The 24940-nt window shown below is 42.9% G+C and overlaps 1 protein-coding gene across 3 annotated transcripts in view; it reads right to left on the minus strand.

Moving 5' to 3' along the window:
- The window catches only part of LOC111228735 (ras association domain-containing protein 8-like), a 33891-nt gene that overhangs the window by 8630 nt on the left and 321 nt on the right, over nucleotides 1–24940 (minus strand). Inside the window, exon 2 of one of the 3 annotated variants that reach the window (XM_022754754.1) lies at nucleotides 20036–20165. The gene's annotated coding sequence lies outside the window, so the exon portion shown is untranslated. Of the gene's footprint in view, nucleotides 1–6088; nucleotides 6164–12132; nucleotides 12483–20035; nucleotides 20166–24940 lie in introns of those variants that run through there. The other 2 variants (XM_022754756.1, XM_022754757.1) reach the window with 2 other exon arrangements.

Consider the following 24940-nt stretch of genomic DNA (forward strand, 5'->3'; position numbering starts at 1 on the left):
AATACATTTGCTATCCAGAAAAAGAGGATGACTCTACTGCAGAATATCTGTTTTCAGAGTCAACATGCAAATGCAGTGGACAAACAAGACCGCTTTGCACATGTTCAGAGTCACATAGGCACACACCCATTCTAACCCGAACCACTAAGATTGTCCAAAATCCATTTCACCCACATGTCAACACTCCACATGCCTGAACCACACCCCTTAAACCTCAGGTCACCACCTCCCCCCCAAATGAAAAAAAAAAAAAAAAACGCATCCAAACTCCCACCTCTACTTTCATCCATGCCCCACCCACCCATAACAACACAGGCCGCAGTTTCAGTTGAAACTCTGAGCTCTGGCTGTCACATGTTTTCTCAAAGAAAGCAAGCTAATCATTAAGAAAATGTACAATCACTTTGTAGGTAAACAGCAAACTGAAGCAATCAAAAATGCCCAAGCTACAACACAATCCATATCGCCACAAAAAAAAGCCACTTGAGTGGATTGTCTGCTGAATTGAATAAAGAAAAACAGACTAGTCATACTGTATGATGAAAGGGGGAGAAAGGGAGACAGGGAGGAAGACAGACAGTGCCAAAATGAGAAAGGGGGGAGAGAAAATGTGGGGGAAAAAAACGCTGGCAGATGGACAGATAAAGAGGGAGAGAGAGCGTGGTAGAGAAAAGAACAGTGATTGGAGCCATGTGCCATTCCCTCTCTCTCCCCTCTCATCATCACTCACCCATCCAGCTAACCCGCTTTGCGTCTTTCATCACCCTGTCTGTCCCTCTGTCTGTCTCCCTTCAATAACAGCCTCCAAGCTCCTCTGTGAATTCGACTCAAGGCAGAAGTGGTTAGCATCACAGCCCTGCAGACACACAGTGCATGATTCGGCTCGTCTGTGTGCCACTCTGTGTGAGCAACAGTGTCAGGCTGTGAAATGATGGACCTTTTTGGACAAAACTGGGCACAAAGAAGCTTGCTTATGCCAAAAACTACCGCTGTTTACACACAAGGCTTGAAAATAAACATCTGTGATCTGATCTGATTTGGCTGATTTTTCCACTGGAGGTCATCTTGCTGATATGAATCCATGTCTTTATGGTTAAAAAATAAACAAATGACATCTGGTACAGACAAGAATCTTATTGGAGACGTGTAGAACACGTACTCTCCATTCATTTTTGTTTTTCTCACACGAGAATCCAAAAATGCATGCAAAGCATGCACAGACAGAGCCCAAAAACCCCACACACGCACAAGTACAAATGTACGAGTATTCACGCAGCTGGACAGACACACCCTAATACCAGAACTTCCTTTGCAAAGGTGTGAACATACGATTTGTTAGTCATGAACAGCACTGGGGAAACATCCATAAAAGACTTATCAACTTATCAGGAAAATTCCAATCAAACTCTTTTAGGTACTGTAGCTTCTCAACACCTGAGCCCTTAGGCTACATGAACAGTATGCTTACTGGGTGTGTAATGTGTGACTATGTGTGAGAGTGTGTGTGCATGGAAAATACACAATACTATGTACTGCTAGTGCAATGGTCAAAGGTTGGGTATTCATGTCTTCATGTACAAGCTTGTATGTGTAAGTGTGTTTGAAGGCAGACATACCACTTAGGCCTATCTTTAGGAGAGACTGCTCCAGCCCACAGCCATTACTGTGTTATCTCTGCAGCAACACAAGTCTAAGGAACAATGGCAGGAGTAAAGGGCAGAGTGTAAACCTCACACACTGCCCCAGATCCAAACCACAGACGGATACACAAACACACACAAAAAGACAAAAAGGGTAAAGAAACAGCAATCCGTATCAGTATCAGCAGAGAAAAGAAGCCCCTAGCCCAAGCTGGTTAAAGGGCACATAATTAGTCAGAAATCGCTGTTAGAGGACAATGAACAGTGGTGGGAGAAGCCGTGCCCTCTGTGCCACTCTGCTCCAGGTTGGAAGGGACACGCAAACACTCAAAGAGCCAGTAACACGCTGGCACCGAGCAGCCTGGTCTCATCTGTACTGCAGAGACACTATTGTTGTCCTGGTTCCACACTCAGCAGACAGTGTTGTCTCTTTTGTGGCCTCTGGCATCACTGGCTCGCCTGCCACGCTGCGCCACGCCAGCTTTTACTGCCATTCCGCTGTGCCCACATGTTACCACTGATAAAACTAATAAAAGGCAAAACAGATACTTTTTTTTTTTGCCCTCTCTCGCCTCTTGGTTTTGCATTCTTTATTCCTCCTCCTCCTTCCTCTCGTCATCCAGCGTTTCAGTCGACCAAGTGAGTGCAGTTTATGTGCTCAAGGACCAATGAGACCAAAAACACACAGAAAAAAGTCCACAACAAGCCCATAGTTAAGAGCAGCACAATAATTATTCATAATGGTAGAAAATCATCATTAAAACTGTCTCTCTGTGGAAATCTTGTAATTAATCACATGGGTATTCTCAAGTCACTTCTTCATAACACACCAAGGAAAATTTCTAATGTCAACTTGCACACCGGCTACAAGAGTTGTCACACACACACACACACACACACACACACACACACACACACACACACACACACACACACACACACACACACACACACACACACACAATATACCTCTTTTAGGGAGTCAACTGTTGAGGCGTCTAAAATTTCAAAACACCTTAAATTTGGACAAGAGCATCCAGGTGGTGCTGGGAGAAACCGATTGGGTCAAAAAGTGATCATCATCCATATTAACAAAGAGCGAGATTTAGCAGTCACAGCCCAAAGGCTTTGAAAAGCTTTTTAGAAATGTCACTTTGTTGCTTCTCTTTTCTTCCACCTGCACTTGTCTTCAATTCAATTTGCAATGCGATGGTTTGTTTGTTTTTTACACAAATTCACCATATTTTTCAAAAGCTCAATATCATCTCATTTCAAAAGATAAGAAGTCTCTCTATAAGTAAAAGTTGCCTCAGGGGGACCAAGTTAGTCACACCGACAGCACATTCACATGGTATTTGGGGAGATGATTTACATAACATTAAAATCACTGACAAGCCAAGTCTAGTAGCTTCATATTTTTATCTGTTCATGATTGTATCTCAGACAGACAGATCTTTCTGATCTCTGGCAAAGAAAGTGATGCTTTCGACATTCTCCAAGAGTTACTAGAGAAACTAGATCCAAGATCTGAGGGCATCTATTAGTGATATTACGATGTAAACACATCTCTCATGTGATAATTTGCTTTTATAGTATCTCACAAGGCAGTGAAATGCAGTTAAAATAAAAGTCACAGCAGGATTATTTATTTTGTCTGAGAGGTGTTAGCAAAACATCAGACAGCGGTCCGCTCACTGTGTGGTACATGCTCAACATCTGTGTCTCTGTTTTTGAAAAGGGAGCTGGGTTATGTGTGATCTAGTTTGTGCTGGTAAAACAACAGTTCATTTGCATGTAGGCATTGGTGCATTCTCATGTGTAAAAGTGTGTATTTTACTATGACAGTGACTGTGATGCATCATCTACTTCACAGTGGAGGGCCAGGCTGCAGCAGGCTCTCCAGACACACTGCTTGTTAATTAGACTGAACGGTTGCCTGGTTTCCTGCTAACGGAGCTTCACTGAAGCTTCTACACACCTGATGAATAATGCATTTTTTCACAGCACATTAATTTGGCAAATATTTCTCGGAACAAAGTCCAAACGCTTGTGACCGACTAGCTCTTTGAAAATGCCCCCCCCCTCTGAATGTGTCTATACTCTATTGACATGCTAATGACTCAGCGCAAAGGAATCAGCAACAGCACTAATAAGCTTTTGTTGCCATACTTGCATACAGGGATCTGTCGCTGCAGCCTTCAGCCTTCTCCATTATAATGATTGGCTCGTCCAAGTGTGAAATCTCAATGAGGGTGGATCAGTGGTTCATTAACACAGGGGACATCATTGCCTCCAAATCAAGGGCAAATATGGGCAGCGTAGTATTTACAAAAGCAGACTCTTTACTACGAGATCACAAGCTGAAACCTCCGATCACCTGGACAAAATGTGCTTTTTCCACTATTTACTGCTAGATCTCATGCACAGTCACCAAACATACACGCTGTGAAATCCCTGTGCATGCAATTGATGAATGATGAGGGTTTAAAAAGGTTACAGGCGATTGCTCCAGTTGATCTGAAGCAGGCCTCGACATGGTCATTCTGAATCTGGCCATCACCTGTGGCTGTCACTACCACTACAGACACACTGTGTAAAACAGCACTTAGTGTGAAATCCCAGTCATCATGAATCACCAGCAGCACTCACACAGACAGATGGTAACCTGGCCTGAACCACAAGAGAGAATAAAAGAGGGAAGGTATGAGAAAAGGAGTATTTATGTAACCTCAATTCTTAAAATGCTTATAAAGTAACAGGGAATACAAAGAAACCCCTGGCACACTTTTGAATTTCAGTGAAAGGCTATAAGGTGGCCACAATAGTTTACAAAGCCCAAACACAACTACATTATTCATCTCACCAAGAGAAAGACTTACTCATACCTGGTTTGGCGCTAGTGCACTTGTTCGCTTCAACCCCGGAAACCGAGTGGAGGCGAGCACATTAGAGACGAGGAATTTGTCTGCGCTGACTCATGGATACACCCACAGAGCCGGCAGCTAATGGTGAGAATGATAATGCAGGATTGCACATAGCCTGTTGAAGGCCAGGCAAAGCTGGCCTCCACTGAGAGCTCGGCTCAGGATGAGTGGTTTGGCTGCCTGCAGGCTGTGCCCTGCGAGCACAGGAGTTTGTATTGTTGGGTGAGCCAGGGAAGAAGGCTCTCAGACTGCTGATGGGCACCCATGTGTAATCATATACTCCCGACCTGACTCAGCAATGTTTGCCAGGGAAGGAAGTCATCGCTCGGTTCCCAGCCAAACTCATACACAGCACGCAGGCTAGATGACACACACATTCATATAAGTTGTGCAGTGAGCACATGGGCGCATACGCTCACCAAGCAATTTATTAAAAACACTTGTACACATGCTCCAATCAGCTAAATGTTTGTCACCAGTGCAATACATAAACTCATGTAGATACAGGTCAGGAGCTTCAGTCAATGTTCACATCAAACATCAGAATGGGGGGAAAATGTGATCTCAGTGACTTTATATACAGACTAAAACATATTCAGTTATCACACAGCCAAAATAACATGTTACATGGCTGAAGCACAGACGGCAGACAGGCTGGCTCAAACTAAATGATGCTGCTTAATTTTGGACTAAAGCGACATGTAACTGTAAAAGTGAACCCACTAATTTAAAAGGACGCAATTTACACAGTACATGAGTGGAAAATAGTAACTTTCAATTAACCAATACACGCTATTTGTAGTTGTAGGACGTGTGGGCACTGCGTTCTCGCTTTCTGCGTGCATTTGTCATTGAGGAGTCAGGAATGCCGCGGCCTCCAGCGTCACAGGTTTGAAGCTAAACTCATTAGTAATTTAAAGGTCGCTTCCATGTCTTCACATATCAATTATTCACTTCTATTTTTTTGTTTGCTTTTTTTTTGTTGCAAACTTAGATTGTAGAAGCTAAAATATATCCAAGAAATGGTTCATTATAGTTAAAACAATGCAATCATAATAAATCAAACTGTACACAGAAAGGAAGACACTAGTCAATTCAACCTAACCAACTGAATGTAATTTAATTCACACAGCTGCAACCCCTGACTGTAGAGGTATTGAAGGAGGGCTATTTTGTCAGTGACTGAGACTGGTGTTAGTCTTTCATCATACTTTAATTTCATGCAATCCATGATGCAATATACACTTGCCAGTCCTCATCTGAGCTGAAGGGAATATTGCCATTAGCATGCCCAAGGAAAAAAGAAAATCAATGTGTTGCTGCAAAGAAAAATGGCAAACAAGAGAGTTCAAAGCCTCACACCTACATCATCCACACACAGCTCAGTCTGTCACTTCACGCGCTACAGTGATGTACAAGAGAAGTTCAGACTTTGGTGAGGCAGTTATCAATCCAGGAAAGAGCAGGTGCACATTCTTCTGCGGGGTTGTAACAGTAATATTACAACAAAAATATAAGACTCACACAAAAAGAAAACACAGACCCGTCTGCTGAATGGATGTTTTCACAGATGAAAGTGAAGAATTCCACCCGGTTTCCTCCCAAGACATCAATCTGAGGTCACGAACATTACACGGGCAGTTCACAAACTACTACAGCGGCTAATGCAGTCCATTCACCTCTGGATTAGATTAGATTCCACTTTGAAACTGAAAGCCGGAGTTCCTGACTGTGACATTCTTTGAACAACTGCCAGGAAGTTTAAAAGAAAACCACAGGCTGTCCAGATACACATGTTACTCCATCGCTAAGGTCAGTCTGCTATGCAAAACATCTCTTCTCACACCCTCCCAATATTTACCTTGGGAGTTCCAACATACCTGGTCCTTGGAGAGAGAGAGAGAGAGAGAGAGAGAGAGAGAGAGAGAGATACAGGTAAACACAGCCGTGGTGGAGCAAGAGAGATCGTGAATCTGCCTGTCAGTAAGTGTGTGTGCGTGTGTGTATGTGTGCGTGTGCGTGTGTGTCGACCTTCAGGTAACCTATCGCACCGTGACCGTGGAAAATTCTGCTACAGACAGATAAGATATTATCTTTTCGTTACCATAAGAGAAGATTCATCTCCACAAAAATGTTATTTGTATCTGTACTGCGGGTGGGGGGTGGGGGGGCGTTTGAACAGACAAGCACTGTGGAATGTACAGCACATCATAAAACTATGAACTTTAGTTAATATTGAAGCTTTTGCATCGTGAACTCAATTACCACCATTTCAACTTACACTGCTCACCTGTAGGTCAGGCATTCTGAATAAAACATCTTTAGTTGGTTTAGTTTGACATTTAAATATAACTTGAGCTGGGTATCAAGCAGCAATGTAACTGTTTAAATATGAAATTGTCAATATTTGGATTCAAATGAGTAACCATCTGGTCATAAAACAAGTAAACAAGGTTAAAACCCTGACCAGACATTTGATGCCAGCTTTTGGCATGTGACATTTTACAGACAAATTCCAGTCTGTACAGAGTGAGTATTATGTTTTGATAGCCAACCCTATATGTACCCATGTAAAATACATAACAAGTAAAGGGTGGAATCTGTTTGTGTTGCATGTGGATCACAAAACTTAGGGTGGGCCTTGATTTACAGTTTGATAGGGAGGTGTCACACATGACTCTCTCTCTCCCTGTCATTACTCTGAGGAGGAGTAACGATCACACCTATCAGAGCAGTGCAGGGGGGGGGGGGGGGGGGGCGTGTGGACAGTCAGGATGAGTAAGGAAAAGGTAAGGAGGACAGGGTGCAGATTTATAGCTGATTCCCAGTACCCTAGGAGCACCTTTGGGACCAAGACGGTATATCTGTCTGAGGCGCCCCTTCACTTTCAGAAGGCTGCCTTTGAACACACTGACTCAAGATCACCAGGGTGATCTTTGGCATGGATACACATGCATATACACACAGCTTAATACCAACAACAAGGCTGCTGTTGCTGAGTTTACATATGAGAGACAAGTGGACTTCCCCCTGGGAACGGCAAAGAAGGGAGGAGAGGGGAGGGAGTGATGAAGGAGAGGGTGGACAAAGACGAGTGTTTGTTGTTGGGGGGGGGGTATCCAATAGAAGGCAGACAGACAGGCAGAAACAAGAAGTCTGAGATATGTCAAAATGAAACTCACCAAACAATTACTATGGTCTGTGTTGAAGGGAAGACAACTTTCATAAAAGGTTTTTCCAAATTATGTAGATAACCTTGCTATGTAAAACCTGGATCAGTCCACGTTCCACATTTCTGGGGGTTCAAGGTTTTACTCCAGGCAACTCAGTAAATCTGCGTCTTGGAGCGGGGCCAAGGTTTGAGTCAAACATTGCATCTGAAACCACAGAAAAGAGGGTAACCTGACACTGAGAATCTGGCTTATCTGTTCATCTCTGTGGATGAAAAAAGTATCTGCTTTGGTCTCTTTGTCCTATGGGAAGCATGGTAGCCTAAACTATACACTCACATGCGCATTAAGTGGCAAAGATTCACCTTTGAAAGATTGTGCTTTAAGCGCATACATGCTACAGAACAGAGAGAATGAAGACACGCAGTGTGTGCATGTGTTTGTGTGTATGTCTGATACCTACATTTGGAGTCACAGGCTCACTTAATTTTGCTCATCTCAAGTTGTTTGGAGCTATTCCTGGGTGCTTCTGAAACCTGTCACCTAACAAAAAACATTACAAAACCCATCTGTCATGCTGTCAAGCTCATGTTGTCTACATTTGTTCTATATCTCCAATCAAAACAAATCAGGCATTTAGCATGGTAATCCCTAATGCCTACCACTTATACTGCCAATATCTAATTTCAGCCCGGCTCGCTTCTGCTCATCAATGTTTGTGCACCAGTAGCTGTCATCTGCATGTGCTTGTTTTGCTGCTAATGTGCTTGATCAAACACATCTACATTCAATGACAGCTCTAACATCAAACCCTCTCAGCGTGAGGGATGAGACTGTCAAATCCACCTGCCTCTCTCCTCTCCTGTCTGTTGATTTACTAGTCCCAAGCCCTGAGGCAGACATTTTCTTTTTTTCGCTAGCGTCTTGACCCCCCTCCTGGACCCGTCCGGGGCCCTTGGCAGAGGCACCATGTTATTTACTGCCCAGAGAGCTCTGCGAGCAGAGAGTCAACGCAGCACGGCTGGTTGAACAAGGGAGCAACCTGCTGCTCACTCGCACACAAACACACATCCATGGCTATGAACAAACACACACACACGGTCACATGACTGTCCCAGGGGGTTGGCAGAGATGTTTACCGCGCTACAATCACTACACACAGTAGAACAGAGAGCCATGGATGAAGAGACATACAGACACAGACGTCCATAACCCCAGCAGGTAACCTGCCAGTAGTTCCAAACAGTTACAACACAGCACGAAATGTGAAGCTATGGGTTTGATGATGTGACAGACCAAACACCCATGAAGGCTACAGGAAGTTCACCCTGACATGACGTGACAGCATTCACTCAGGTGAACTTTACGGTCAGCTGGACTCTCTTGGGAACATGTCCCTAGGTGGACTAAGGACATTTTGACAGTACCTCTGACTTGCATGAGTTCATTCAGGCTGAGGACCTGTATGTCGGCCTAAACCTTTCCTAACTGTTTCACCAACATTCCCTAAAACATGTACAAAGCCTGGCAGTTGGCAACAAACCATTCCCTAAAGGGGTGATGTTGCACAAACTGCCAGCTGGGATCAAAAGACATACGCTTGTTTCTGATCGGTCCAGAAATTTCTGCACAGTTTTACTGTGTTTTCAGGTGCTCTTCAAACCCACGTCTCTAAAGATCTAAAAGTAGAACCGCAGTGAAATTCCTTCTCCAAAAGCCCTCCTTCCTCTCAGTAATTACAGCCTCCCAGCTGACAAACAGCAGGTCTGCTGTGTTTGTCTTTGCCTTCTCGGATACAACAGGTGAAGTAAGGCCTGTGTGTGCCGGGCTGGCTGCCAGTCTCTTACTGGTTCTTCTAGCCAAGTACATATTACCCTTCCTGGTACAACAAAAACACCTGGAGAATGAAACAGTCCAATTTTTTTTTTTTTTTTGAAATGTACTTACTCAAAAATTTCATTGGAAGGAATATTTTTTATTTGCATCACTGAGAACAGCATCCTACACAAGGATAACAGAATGTCCCCCTTTATGAAACCCTGAGAGGAAAAAGTTTGCCGTAGTAAACTTGGTGAGGATGATTTATTTAGAGGGGTACAGATGATTTAATAAATTGAAAAATGGGTTGACTTGGAAACAGGGGTGTGAGGCAGGATGAGGGAGCAGGGTGTGAGGGATGTGAATGTGATGCAAGGAAGACTGGATCAATCTTTTATCACTGCAGTGTGCTTTCATCCCTAATGGATCCGACATGAGCAGAGCACAGCACTACCTTCCGTCACATTGCACAGGCAGGGGAAGGACGCACGGAAAGAACAAGAGGGAGCAAGAGAGGTAGACAGAGCAACACATGGGAAAGAAAGACAGCTACAGAGGGAGAGGGAGAGAGAGGGAGAGAGAGTGTGGAGAAAGTGGTTCAAACAACCCTTCCTAGGATCCCAAACATGCAAACATATTATTTTGCCGACATGCTGTTACGGCGTTTCCAATTACCTCTGGCTCTGAGTGCATCTGCAGGAGTTGGGAAATACTCCTGATAAGGACAGCGAGAAATTAAGTCATCACAGCATGAAGAATGACTTTGAAAATTCCCATCAAGAATCCCAAGAGATATCTCGCTGTGCATGGGTGGACTTGCTTTCCTTGCCATGCGAGCTGAGTGACAGACAGACAGACAGAGTCACAGACAGACACACAGACAGACAGACAGACAGACAGACAGACGAGTCTAGAAGAGGAGGGGAGTCCATCTGTGTATTCGAGCAGTGAAAGAGCAGTAAAAATAACATTGCAGAGAACAAGGCACGATGACTCTCAGAGGACACTCTGCTCTCTCCATGCTAAACAGGCTCATTCATGTGATAGAAAATAAGAAATATCTAGGCAGTGAGGGAGACACAAAGGGAAGGAGAGAAAAAATAAGTGCTAACTAAACAAGGCTGTGAAGGAAGTTGAAAGTTTTATTATGCGTTCCGACTACTGGCAACCACATCATTATCCCGCTGTCTGGTTTTCGCTTAAGATAAAATACCCCACAGTACTTAAAAAAGAAGGCAGCGCATTATATCATCACTTCTCTGCTCTGTCAATCAAAGAACTGAAGCAAACATGGTGGACTTCCTACATTTTACTGGTTGAAGGTAATAAATATACAGCACTTAGGATGATTTCCCAAGGAGCTTGTGGCATGCAGAGTCAGTATCAGTGACTTGATCCACTTAAATGAGGAAAGGCCAACTAGGACTAATACATTTGGACCAGGGTGCCAAAAGCAGGAACATGACTGAAAAAATGGTAAAATATTAAATTAGTACAAAAAAATGAATGAAAGGAGCCAAGTTAAAGCTATGATGTATACTTGAGTTAAAAGTTGTCCATTTGGTTCCTTCCTTCACAACCACCTATTATGCTGACATTACCTCTATAGAACCAAGTTAACTGTGTGCAACACACAAACAGAGATAACACATGAGGTATAACTCTGAAACTCCCACAGTTGGTCAGGAGAAAAAATAATCACCTCCCGTGGGGGTGGTGTGTGTGTGTGCATGTGTGTGTCAGGGTGTTTCCAATCGATGGCCCTGATTGGATAACAAATACAGCCTGCTAATGAGCTCTGAGTTCCACTATCTGACACATACCATGCTGGGAAATGTTAAATAAGATGCTAGCCATGCATAATGATGAGTCAATGTTTAAATAGGCTTAGAGTGGTTTGGTGCATTAGACTTGCACAGTGTTGGCATTCGAGATGTGTAGCACGTTAACAGTTAAATGCAGTTGGAACACGTAGTGAGTGAGCTGAACTCTGCCCGTGCCCTCCATGAATTAATCTTTAATCCCACAGTGGTAAAAGGTGCAGCCGTTGTGACAGGAGACCTGTGTAAGAGAGAGCCTGCACTTGTCTCACAGCTCTAACACGGGAAATGCTTTCAGACAAAAAATGCACATGTAGACCAGCTCTGAGTCACACAGGGAGTACTCCAAAACACAAAGAAAAAAAAAACACACAGAGAAGTAAAAAAGAAAAAGAAGAAGAAGAAAAAAGAAAACACCCGAGTGTGCAAAGAGTGAAGTTTCACCCAAACAGGTTTGAGTCCTTATGGCTCATACAGGAATACTTGGGTGGCGGGTCTAGTGTCAACAGGTACATGTGAAGACACAGCTCACCTCCTCAAAGACATAACACAAGATCCTCTTTGTTTCTGACACTCACAAAAACACACAAACTTAAGCTCACACATATAAATAATAATAGCTCTCTTTACATGCATGCAGCAACATAAAGCCGACAGATCGTTTGACTTCAGAGAAACTTCCCGACGCTGATGTTACAGCGATTATACAAACAGACATGGACACATTCAAACAATCTGTGAAAGAAGCCCTTACACTCACCGAGCGAGAGGATCTTTTCCGTCTCTTCAGCGCCTTTAATTTCCTCTCTCTGTTTTCTTTCCGTCTCTCTCCTTCGCTCAGGGAAATCCTTAATTCTGACAGAGCAGCAGAGCCAGTTGTGTGGCTGGTGTGTGAGGCAGCGAGTGAGTGTTGAGTGTGTATGTGTGTGTGTGTGTGTGTGTGTGTGTGTGAGGAGGATGCGAGTCCAGCGGAGGTCAGAGGCAGTCAGATGTGGTCACTGGAGGAGATTTAAAGGATGTCGCAACTTCTCCTCTGCTCTATCTTGCTGCCTTCTCCTCTTCTTGCTGCCTCAGGAATGCACTTCTCCTGGGTGTCCTCACCACAGCCAAGATCTGAGAGACTGCTAGAGTTCTCTCTCTCTCTCGCTCTCTACACCCCTCCTCCTTCTCTTCTGTGTCTCGCACCCACACAGAAACACACCCTCTCAGTCTCTCTCTCTCTCTCTCCCTCCCTCTCTCTCTCTCTGTCTCCACCCTTTCTGGCTGTGCTGACAGATCTGGTCCCTCCCCCCTTTTCAGGTAGTTGAAAGCGTGTTTTCGGCTTTGTCATTCTCCCTCCGTATCAATTTTCTCACATATTCTCTTTGTATTCTTCATTTTCCAATGACACAAAGGACTGCTTGAAAGAAAACTCGGAGATAAGAATGTAATAAAACTTGAAACTCTGTGCATGCACATGTATTTGCATGTGAGTCTGTTTCTGTAACCTATAACCTGAGGCGTACATCCTCCAGTAACATGAACAGCTGATTACACAAATGAGGCCGTCAGGTGATTGTCTCTTCCTTTTCCTGGAATGAGGTCATAGTCCGACAAACCAGGTGCAACTGCAGAGAGAGTGTTTGTGTGTGTGTTTGAGTTGGACAACGCCCTGTGGGAAAATGAGAGATCGGAGCACCCTAAATCTGACCACTCTGGACTAGAGAGCAACATGTAGAAAAGAAACGCCTAATCAATTATAGAAACTATTGAACACTCATTTATGAAACAGTGCATTGTGTTCTTATCTCCACAGCCACCTCCCACACACAATCACAGAGCCAAGACATGCGTGACCAATGGGTCAGGAAGAAAACGCAGGAGGCCCCTCAGCATGAACAAGATCCTGCTCTCCATCCTCACATCTCCCTCAAACTAAATCTGAATCATTAGTAGCCTCTTCTGCATTCCTCCTTTACCCCCCCATCCCCCCAAACCTGAAACTAAAGACTGGACATGATACCAAGCAGAAGTCTGAAATGTAAATTCAAGTGGAAGTCAGGCTGTGTTGTCCCTTGTGGCATCCTAAAAAAACAGAATCATTAACACTGCATTGAGAAAGTCCTCAGACCCCTTCACTTTTTTCACAGTATGTTATGTTACGGCCTTACACTAAAAAAAAAAAATTCCCCTCATCAATCTACACTCAAACCAAGACATGAGGCGGAAGGAGCTGCCTGCAGAGCTCAGAGACAGGATTGTGTCAAGGCCTAGATCTGCTGAAGGCTACAAAAAACATTTGTGCTGCATTGAAGGTTCCCAAGAGCACAGTGGCCTCCATAATTCTTAAATGGAAGAAGTGTGGAACAACCAGGACTCTTCCTGGAGCTGGCTGCCCGACCAAACTGAGAAATCAGGGAAGAAGGGCCTTGGACGGTCACTCTGTCTGAGCTCCAGAGATCCTGTCGAGATGGGAGAAACTTCCAGAAGCACAACCATCGCTGCAGCACTCCACTGATCTGGGCTGTACGGCGGAGAGGCCAGATAGAGGCCTCTCCTCAGTGAAAGCTAAGGGACTCTCAGACTGTGAGAAACAAGATTCTAAAATTCTGTTTTCACTTTTTCATTATGAGATTTTCATATAGGGATTAAGCGTAGATCGATGAGGTAAAAATGACCTTTTTTGATTTTAGCATAAGGCTGCAGCAACGTAAAGAAATGTGAACGAGTGTGAAGACTTTCTGAATGCAGTGTAGCTCTAGATATATTACCAGAGTATAAATCTACTGATATATCAGTGGATAGTCATTTTTTTTACATTAACACATTACCTAGGAAGATGGCTGGACCAATACTGATATATATGTGATAAGGCAATATCGACCAACATATCAGCTTGAATCTTACTTTTTATACTTTTGCACCTCTTTCTGTTCAATTTGGATCTGGAATTTTTGAACATCTGACTGGTGCTTTCATTTGTTAGCCAATTTTCCTAGCGTGACCCAAGGACAGTAGATAAATACTAACTAATACTTACAAATGATTGACACAAAATGTGTTACAACTGTGTAACAAAAAAGCACAGGACGGGAATTTAAAATGTCAAAGGAAACAGTCATACAAAAGAAAAAAGAAAATAAGATTTCAATTGTAGCTTTACAAAATATTAATAAATATATTTTTCTCCCTACTGCATAAAACCATTGTAGTCATGCAACTCATGATTCAGCAGCAGCAGGCCATTGACAATACCTACATTATCCATGTGTTTACTTTGCCTTTATCTGACAGCAGATTGTATTCTGAACTAGACTAATGAGGACATGCAGTCACAGCGCCTAATAACCAGAGAGCACATTGTATAAAGCAGATGTTCCAAAAATAGATGTCTTGGATTAATTGCATTAATTTGATGAGTTAAATCATGCAAACAAAAGACCACAGCGAAGAATGCTGTAGCTTTTAGCCAGCTGAGTCACAGAGGCCCACAGAGAGTCAGTTCACATCTATGTGAACTGTTTCACTGTTCTGTCTATAAAGCAAAGCTTTTGGCACATCTAAGAGTTGTGTTGTCTGACAAATCACTTAAACCACACTCTAGAATAAAAGTGTGGGGGGGGGGGGCCTCCTGAGGCATTGCTTAGGTACCAGAGGCCACACTGAGAAAAGGCTGAGGTGCCAAGGAGGAGTGACATTTTAAAAGCAGCAGAGAAGTAAATACACTTTATGGATCCCGACAGGCTATTACCCTTCAGTGGGATCATGTGCATGTCCATCATCAGACCCACACCATGTTCACTGAAGAGCTTTTTTGTAAGAGATGACCAGGCAAATGTTAACAGGCAAGGAGTCCTCCTTATTGGTTTGAGACTCTGAAGACAGAAAGACAACAATCAGAGTGGTGGGTGAGGGTATTGTAATGTGATGTGGAGGATTATCAGCCCAAAGCCTCCCAGACCTCGATGACACCTTCCAGGCATTCCTCAGGGCACCTCCCACAGCTGTGCCTCCCTCATCCCACCCTCCCCTGTCAAACCCCACATATCATCCCTCTTTTTCTGCGTGACTCAAACATTCTTGCAACCCCCCCCCCCTCCTCCTCCAACCCTCCCTCCGCATTCAGCAAAGAAGCTGAAGAAAACAAAGACATGGCCTTAAAACCTTTAAAACCTGCGCTTTCAGAGGAAATCCTTCCCCATTTTGTTCTTATTTACCACTTATTGCTCACTGCACAAAGGCTGGAAATGCACTCAGCTCCATGGTCTACACAGCTATTTGAATACTTTCAATCACCACCTACTACCAAGTTAATACTCAACAAGTGATAGCAGGCATAAATCTGTCCAAAGAGTGGCAAGCCAGCTATAACTCAGCTCCGAGGAGACAAGAAGATGGCTCTCAGGCTGAGAAATAGACTGGCTGGGTCTGGCAGCAGTTCAATAGGTTCTGTGGAGGGGAGCAGAGAGAGGGGAATACATGCTGATAGTGTCTTTGTTGGCCATTATTCACCGTGAATGAATAGCATTAAGTTGCCGCTACGGCTCACCCCTTCATGTCTTCCCCGTTGAAACCCCCACCCCTTCTTCTCCCCGTTTATTCAGCCTTTCACTAAAAACAGCCTTCAACAGGTGGACAACAGGTCGGTCAAGACTAAAGCCTGGGCGGTGAATGGAATGAGAGCAGATTACGATAGCTCTATTTTCAGAAACCAAAACAAGTTACAAAATCCTGAACTTTTGTTGACATCGGTTTTCATTTTCATGGCAAGCAACGTAAGGTAGTAATGTCGTGTTTGTGACAAACACGCCTAAGTATAGCATTGCTGTCTCATTATGGTCAGGCCAATGCTGTTGCTCCAGTAGTGTAGCTATGCCTTGTGTATCATTATGACAGGCGAGATGGCTTTCGCCAGCGAAGGTAATTGCACTGCTGAATCATAAATATAGCACATCCCACACCAAGAACAGACAAAGACTTTTGTTTTCTTCCCAGAAACGTGGCTCAGAAGATGATTCATGTTTTGGAAGCAAACGAATGTCACTATATCATCTCTTTACAAATAACAACAGCTGTATTGAAAATGCATCTCCAAGGTGAAGCTGAGGACAAAGGGATGACAGGAGAGTACAAAGTGAAAATGACAGGAAGAGAGGTTCAACTGGATCAACATATACACAGCTGGTAAACAAACTCTGTATTCCTCCAAACATGGGATAAAAGAGAAGCCAGAAAAAAAAAAAAAACATACAGCCTTATTTTTCTTTCTGAACACTCCTTTCAGGTCGAACTAGCAAAGTACATAAGAGAATCCCAGTTGGTTTTTAGCAGCTTCCAAGTTGTCAGGACTTTGGCCGCACTCCTGCACCGTTTCTCCATCGTCTCTTTTTCTCCCTCTTTATTCAGAACCAGTCCAGACTGGCTCAGGACGAAGCTACCATCATTCAAAAACAAAACAAAACAAAAAAAAACACTGCTACCTCTAACGTGGCCTTGTGTTTTATTTTTGAGGAGCTATATGAACAGCTATTTTCAGAGGTGAAATAAATTTGGACCTAGATCATAAGCTGCGGCATTATCCGTCATTGCTTTCAAGTGGTCCTGTTGGAAGTAGCTAACTAGTGCCTCGAACTGTCTCCTTCATCCCTTCTAGCTAAGCCAGTCTGTTTCCATCCTGCCTCTAGATGTATAGTCGCTCTCTGTCTCTAGAGATAAAGCTGTACCATTAGTATCACACTGTGTTGCTCGGCACTGTTCCTATCAGTAAATGGAAGCAGGCTACAGCCAGCCTGATTAGTACAGGGAGAAAGCTGTGACTCAACTCAACTTTTCCTCATGGTTTCAGTTGTATGGGATGCTGACGCCGGTGAACCTGACCTCCACTTAAACCTCATCATTTCTCTCTGTTTCTCTCCCATGTAGGGAGTGCAAGTGGGTCGGGGAACAAAAGAAAGTCAAAGTGCAGTCAACACGATCTTTGTGGCAGAGACCCCCTCCTCCGTACAAGCCTCAGGATTTCTCGGGACAGAGTGAGGACCCGACAGACAGACTGACAAGACAAAGAGAGAGTAGGGCAAAGCAAAATATTGGCCTGTATGTGGGGTGCAACTGCTGGGGGGTGGGGGTGTGTGCTCGATGGACAGGAAATGCGGGTTAGTGACAGGGGAGCTATCAGGTGGGTGCAGGTCAGGGGTCAGAGGTGAACAAAAGCTTTGTAAGCCCCACACAGAGCAAGAGAGGGAGAGGCCCCCCCGGATGTTCTCACTGACGCCCAGTCTGTCTGTCTACACCTCTTTCTACACGCTCCAGGCTGCTACTTGTTTGTCTAAAAATGTTTTCTCACATCTGTTTGTCAAGGCTAAACGCTTCTCTATTTGTCCTCCGTATAGCCTAAGATGTCAACCTCACTTCTCTGTCCATTTATTTAAAACATTGTTTACAATGCTGGTCTATTCCACTGAGTGTCTGGGGGGGAAAGGACTATCCAAACACCTGCAGGAACAACAGCATTTAAAAGCTTTCACTGCACCAGGCCTGTCATCTCTTTCCTTCTGTGGCTTTACTGGATCAAAGGAAAGCTGTAGCTGTGTTACAGTAAGAAAATCTTTTGTAGCCGCAATCATGCTCTAAAAGTACACACACAAACAGAGATGTATGCACGCATGTGCACACACACACACACACAAAGACATGATGACACCGGTGCATTACGGAGTCTCTCTAATCATACCATTCTAACGACACACATTTTAGCTTGAAGCAGAGGACATATGCAAAACTGATTCACCAGAACTTCAAGTACAGACACTTAAAGACCTGTTGAATTTTAACAAGGCTGGTGAGACTGCCATCGCCATCTTTATCCTGATGGTAGAGGGTTTGAATGTGTGCTGGAGTGGGCATGTACGTGACACTGAATTAATGACATTATGTGTGTGTGTGTGTGTGTGTGTGTGTGTGTGTGTGTGTGTGTGTGTGTGTGTGTGAGAGTGTGAGAGTGTGTGTGTGTGTGTGTGCGGATATACCAGATTACTAATCAGTGCTTAGACAAAGGCCATATGTGTGCAAGCCTGCGCATCTCTCCCACATATCTCCCACATATTCTCCTCCACGTCTACATAAAACCCTATCAGCAGGAATGTGAGGATTGTCGGGTCAGCAGTGGTGACATCATCGCAGCCTGTCAGAAACAACAACAAGGCCTCAGCGCCGGTTTCCTCCTGGTTGCATCAGCGACGCGTTACCAGGCGGTAGATCAGTGACACTCACTCCAGCCCTGCTTCCGGCGAATTTTATGATTATTAAGCCACTCAATACAGACAAGCAACTGATATGTCTAAAACATCATATTGATAAAAAAAAAAATGTTTGATTTCCACACCACCTGACTGCGCAGCCTTAAATCTAACCTGCTTGCCTGCAGTTAACGACAGACATGAAACGGTAAATGGCCCACTTTGTGAAATCAAATAAAAGTTCTTATACAACATGTGGGCTTTCTCTGAGACTCCAGACTCTTCACCTGCTTGAGGTGGTCTAAGGTCAACAGCCAGACATAAATGGCTTGATTGTTTACACAGAGACAGAGTATAGCCTGAGGTGAGGCTAACCTGGAGAAGAACCGTATACATATAGGGACTACTTCTAGTCAGTGCTTTTCTCAATATTTACATTCTCTAATAAAGTCAAAAAATATCAGTGAACCTCAACAGCCCAACATGTATAACAACATTATTCTCACAAAGGAAAACTATTCTTTCATCTGTCCCTTGTCTATGTGAGGGGTCAAGTGTCAGCAAACAGATGCTTGTGTGTGTTTGCGTGTGTTTGTGTGAGTGTGTATGTGCAGAGGATCCTCCAGGTCATCAAATAAAGTGCACCTGAGGGAGGGGCAGGGGCCCAGTTTTCAGTGTTGCCCTGGTGACCAAACACAGAAGCTACCACCTGGTTGGTGGAGCCCAAGAAGGGGAGCTCTGAAGGCCGCCACTTCACGACGGTAACTGTGCCGGGAAATCCTCACAAAAACTGGCCTGCTTCGCAAACACAACCCATATTGTGTTTGTGCCATGACGAGCCGAGTGGAGCAGCGAGCGCACACAGCTGTTGAATCTTTCATGGAACATAAAAAAGAACTAAGCCTTCTGTACAGCTCTCATTACAGCAGAGAAATAACTTTGGCTCATCTTGACTGTGTTATCCCCACATGGTTTTAGTCATCGTTTATCCTATTGGACATTTAAAAGCTATGCCAAGCCAACCATGATTGTGTACGCTCAGTATCATATTGTAACAACTATATAAAATATGTCCAAGACACACACAATCAAGTTAGCAGACATCACAGCAAACTAACACACTGCTGGAAAAAAAGATGAATGAATGATTCATCATCAGTTATCGCGTATTGTCAAAGTGCTAAGCATTTTCCTTAACATGTTGAATGATGTTACCATGGTGACTAATACAGCTGATAGGAGCATCTGTCAAATAAACAATGACTAACTTACATTCAACTTCTAAACCATTAGTCACTATTTAATCAATGACTAAACTGTCCCGGCTTTTGCAGGATTGAAAATGAGTTCAGCCATGTGTTCAACTAAAAAAGAAACTTAAAAAAAAGTGTAAACTCAATGAAAAAAAAACACTTAAAACTCAACAAACAAGGCCATTGTTTCACTCACCTCCTGCAGTGTAATGGTCTCTGTGACTGTCTGCCTGATGAAAAAGGAGAAGAGGGAGAGGAGGAAGAGCGAGACAGCCCTGTCACTGTCACTGTGTGTCGTGCTCACGGGCCACCTGATCCACCACAGCCTGTGGAAGAGACAGAGTGACTGAGAGAGACCGGCTCAGAGCAATGCTGAAGGGGAGGGCGGGGGCAGCTGCAGAGAAAAGTGAAGTGGTGCCGCCATTCCCCGTCACCCGGGAAACCAACGCTCTTTCAAAGGAAATCGGCCAATGGCAAACACCGGCAATTGTGTTCAGACAAAAAGTCACATGACTGCCCAAACACCACTCCCTATGCACAGAGTGAGAAGGGAAGAGAAAAAAAAGTAAAGTATTGGGGGGTAGAGGGTGATGAAGAAGGGAAAAAATAAAGAGGCTACTATGAAAAAAAAGAACAGAGAAAAATAAGTGAGGTAAAGTAGATTGCGATTGGTGAATTTGAGTTGAGTTACGGAGGCAGGAAACAGATCACCGGGCTAAACTCCATCCTATGAATGGTTGCACAAACTATTTCCACCTCATCTTTCCTCCTCAGTCCCATCTCCACACCGAGTAGATTGCTAAGAGGAAAAAACGTTGAGCAGCACAGTGTGACACTAATGGTACAGCTCTATCTCTGGCTGGCACACTCGAACAGCACCTGTCTACTTCCATATTAGGCCATTTATTAGAGTGTACACAACATTAAGAGTTCCTTCCTACACTCTGTTCGACGCATATAGTGTCGACCATCAATACACGACCAACAGCACTTTAAAAAGTTGCCTCCTCACTTTTGTCCCAATTTCTATTTCATCACTGAGGTGGATCTATTAGGTGAAATCAATAAGGAGTCACCAGTACACCCTCAAGTGTTTTTTAGTGTACATATATCATCAGCTCATGATACTCTTTGTGGAATTTAGAATATATCAAAGTTATACAAGTCATATTAAAGAGCGTTAACTTCTTGCTGCATGCCATCTCGTTAAGTTTTGCAACTGTAAATACAACAGACCAAGGTGGGACTAAAGTTGGCACAAGGGTGTGGCTATATTACAGTTGAAAAACCATATGGATTAGCAGTGTTGTCTCCGGTTTGATGTAGAAATGGCAGATGTACTATCATTGGATCCGTCATGCTGCTCTGGTATCATTCAGAGAAGACTGCTCGGGTGGGAAAATTAGAAAGACACAGTATCAATTTTAGCAGGTGTAAGACAACATTAAGACTCAATAAATCATCATTTTTATTTCTGAAATGACCAAGCAGGCTTCTCTTACTTTTGTCTAACCTGTCCATTTGTTTTTTTGGTTTTCTATTCCTTATTCGGATATTGTCTGCATTATTATCAGAATGCTGCTGCAATCCTATCTCAACCTGCAAATGCAGAGGCCAGCACAAACTTGTGGGTCTTGTGTTGTTAAAGCAGAGAAAAATGGTTGAAGTGAAACATAAATCAGACGGGAGAGAAAACCTCTCAGCAAACTGGTGTAAATGGCAGAGCATGGACAATGCCAAGTACAATGCAGGTTCAGCATGTCTATGTAAACAAAATAAAATGATTGTCCAGGGGGCTAAGAGTGCTAACAGTGAGCTTTCTACTTCACTGGAGATGGTGTGACGTCTGTTAATTAAAGGCTCCATCTTACCATCTCTAAAGACAGGACCTAGAGACGCCTTCATTTAGTCACAAGTTACAACCCAAAGGGGCCCACCCACTGTTTTCCAAAAGACTACCGCAGCTTTAGACTATGAGACGCTGATCCTGACTCCAAACATTTTATATTCGCCTATAAACAACTCTGGTGCACAGTGGAAGTCAGCCCAATGAAGCCAGCAGAGCTCCATCATCTGCAAAAATCAGCGATGCATAAATCTCTTTTCAGGTTGATTCAATATCAGCAGACCACTGAAGAGAGGATTGCATCCCATATTAATCTTGTCACACTAAAATCATCGTACTACCCTTGGGCTGCAGGCTAGTGTTATCTTACAGCAGAAATAGGCGTCCTGTATTATAAATTCATTAAGTTGTTTTACCCTGCATCCTCGACAAGACAAAAACATTCATTTTAACTATTTGTACATGTTTTAGCTTTAGCCTACTGCACAAAACAAAGACTTCAAAATCAAAATCCCCCTGAGTGTAAAGTGTATCATGTTTTTACTATGCACACTGGCATCTGCCCAGGGTGATAAACTAAATTATAGTGAAGCCCTCTGGCGTAAATTCCCGACAGAACAGAGAGAGAATGTGGTCTACAAATGTTAGGAAGCAGTTTTATTACTCAGACTGAAATCACACATCTATCACTTTCTCAGCAATGTACTGTACACTTGAACACAATCATCTCCCTTGTAATACATCGCCTCAGCGCCAGAAAATTACCCTACTTCAGTGGTGGCAGGCAGGTCTCATTCTCAGGAAAGCATTTACCAAGTAAAAAGGGGGCTAAATTACCTCTCTACAGTGTGAATGTGACAGGATAACTGATGAGCCACGGCAAGGGAAGGTGACAAAGCCGATAGCATCCAGAGCATGGACAGCAATGACAAGTCTAAGACTCTGCCCATTGATTTTGTTTAAAAAAAAAAAAAAAAAAAAAAAAGGGGGTAACAGAGAGGACTACCTGAGGATTAACAATCCTGTATCAGCTTGTCAGTAGATAATAGGCACATTCTGGCTCCAGGCTTACTGCAGATTCTTGCAATATTTTTTGCAGATTGACAATGCAACCTGGAGATGTCACCTAAAGCAGTTAGCTTTTTAGTTTTTTAGAACAATAATTTACAGTTTTATGCAACTTTTTTCACTTTCTTATACATTCTGCTAACAAAAATCTATAATGTGCATTTGAAGTAAAAAAAAACAAAAAAACAAAGCATTGCTTGTTGGGCTATATTTACATTTTGATGATGCTAAAACAAATATGTGATTAAACACTTGGTAACATATATGAAGTCATAGATACAGGATCCTTCTCCCACAGTTCACATCAGATGATGGTGAATAAATTAGCCTGAGATGTGAGGAGCATAAATTCAATAAGCAGATCTGACGGCTATAATAACGGCACAATCTAAGTATCCTACCCATGCAAGTTTCAGCTATAGTGAAGATAAACTATCCCAGTGTTCCCGAAAGAAGATACTTTAGTAGAAGGGGTGGGAAGGGGGCTGGTGCTGCAATGATTTAGTGTCTGCCAGATGAAGATTGGGTATGGGGGTGTGTGAGATTCTCAGCTGGTAGACAAGCGTTTCTGCTCTCTGGTGTTGAGCAGCTGGACAGATGAGTCACCATGTACGGATTTCATTGTGTGGAGGGGACAAAGAGGTCAAGCTGCTAAACACTTGACTGTCAACTTTTTGTCCCACTTTCCATTTTATCCCAGTATTATGAAAAGAGTGAGCTGCAAATTTATAATGGGAAAATACTGGAGGAAAATACTAAATCATTTTCGACTGCAGCACTAAGCATAAATCAATTCACAGACTCAGTAATATTTGGTTGTTTAATCTAAATTTGCCTTGATATATCATATTTTAAGAGTTTGGTGTTAATAATAAGTCGGAATGGACAAAGAGAGAATTTGTTGAAGATAACTGAAACAAAAATGGTGCAAAACAGCATCATATCTCAGCCTCACCCTCAGACTTTCTCCTGCAAACATTTATCTGATAAAATCCATCAAGGATAACTCCAGACACGAATCAGACGGGGAAGACCACACGCTAATTGCAAAACAATTACAACTTCCATATTTTAAAACATACATAAAATATGCATGAAATGGTTATAGCAGAGACATGAAGAGGCCACAACAACCATTTACAAGGTTGAGCCATTCACTTATGGTGAAGTGGGAAAGATAAAGAAAAGGGAAGAAAACAACACCACATTAAAAAAAAGAGGGAAGTAAGAGAGAAAAGGTACCAACATAAGACGAGAAGAGGAGGAAGTACAAGAAACAAGATTAGGAAGAGACAAACACATATTATGTCATGCCAAAAAACTGAACAACAGAACAGCTTGGCAGACATGTACACAGGGAAAAGTGATAAACATAACGCTATATTGTATGTGCAGTGAGCACATGTGTGGTATAGAAATTACTGCAACCCACCCAAAGGATGCTGTCTGGGGTGTTTTTGGGTAGAGCAGTATATCTTCAGATTATTCAGGTTTTATGTGGAAAAAAGGGGAAATTAATAAGAAGATAAGTAGGTAAAGAAATAAAGACAATATATCTAAGGAGAAATGTTCAATAAGTACAGCTCAAACAATAAGCCAGTCTATTAGTCAATCCACAGAAAAACAATAAGTCATTGTGTATTAGTCGTTTCAATCATTTTTCAACCAAACATGCCACTCTGACTCAAGCCTCTCATTTGTGAGGATCAATTAATCAATTAATTAAAATAAACAATTAGCAGATTAATCAGTAGTGACAATAATGGTTCATTGCAGCACCAAAGCATCAAAATGTTTTATAATGCCACACCATGACAAATCAGTAAACTAGCAATTTCCTCGAATATTACTAATCCATCTTTTCATTTAGCACAACAAAGGTTTTCTCCATCTTTGCACTGCCAATGAGCTAATTTCACTGAAAATGCAAATTTGCTAACTCATTTACATTAGCTAATGCTGATGATGAAGATATTGATGACGATGATAATTAGTATTGTTGTGGCTGATGACCATGCTGTGATGGACCATTACTGTTTCATTTATCTTAACTTTATTTTGATATTAGTATCTTATAAAAAAAACAAAAAAAAAACACCAACCTATTAAAATAACAGTTAATAGCTGTAACTTAGCAGAGCTTTAAGTTAGCACGACGTTAGTTGACTTTTGAACAGACTTTGATCT

Source organism: Seriola dumerili, unplaced genomic scaffold (genome assembly GCF_002260705.1).
Source record: "Seriola dumerili isolate Sdu_G_001 unplaced genomic scaffold, Sdu_1.0 BDQW01000219.1, whole genome shotgun sequence".
Lineage (NCBI taxonomy): Eukaryota > Metazoa > Chordata > Actinopteri > Carangiformes > Carangidae > Seriola > Seriola dumerili.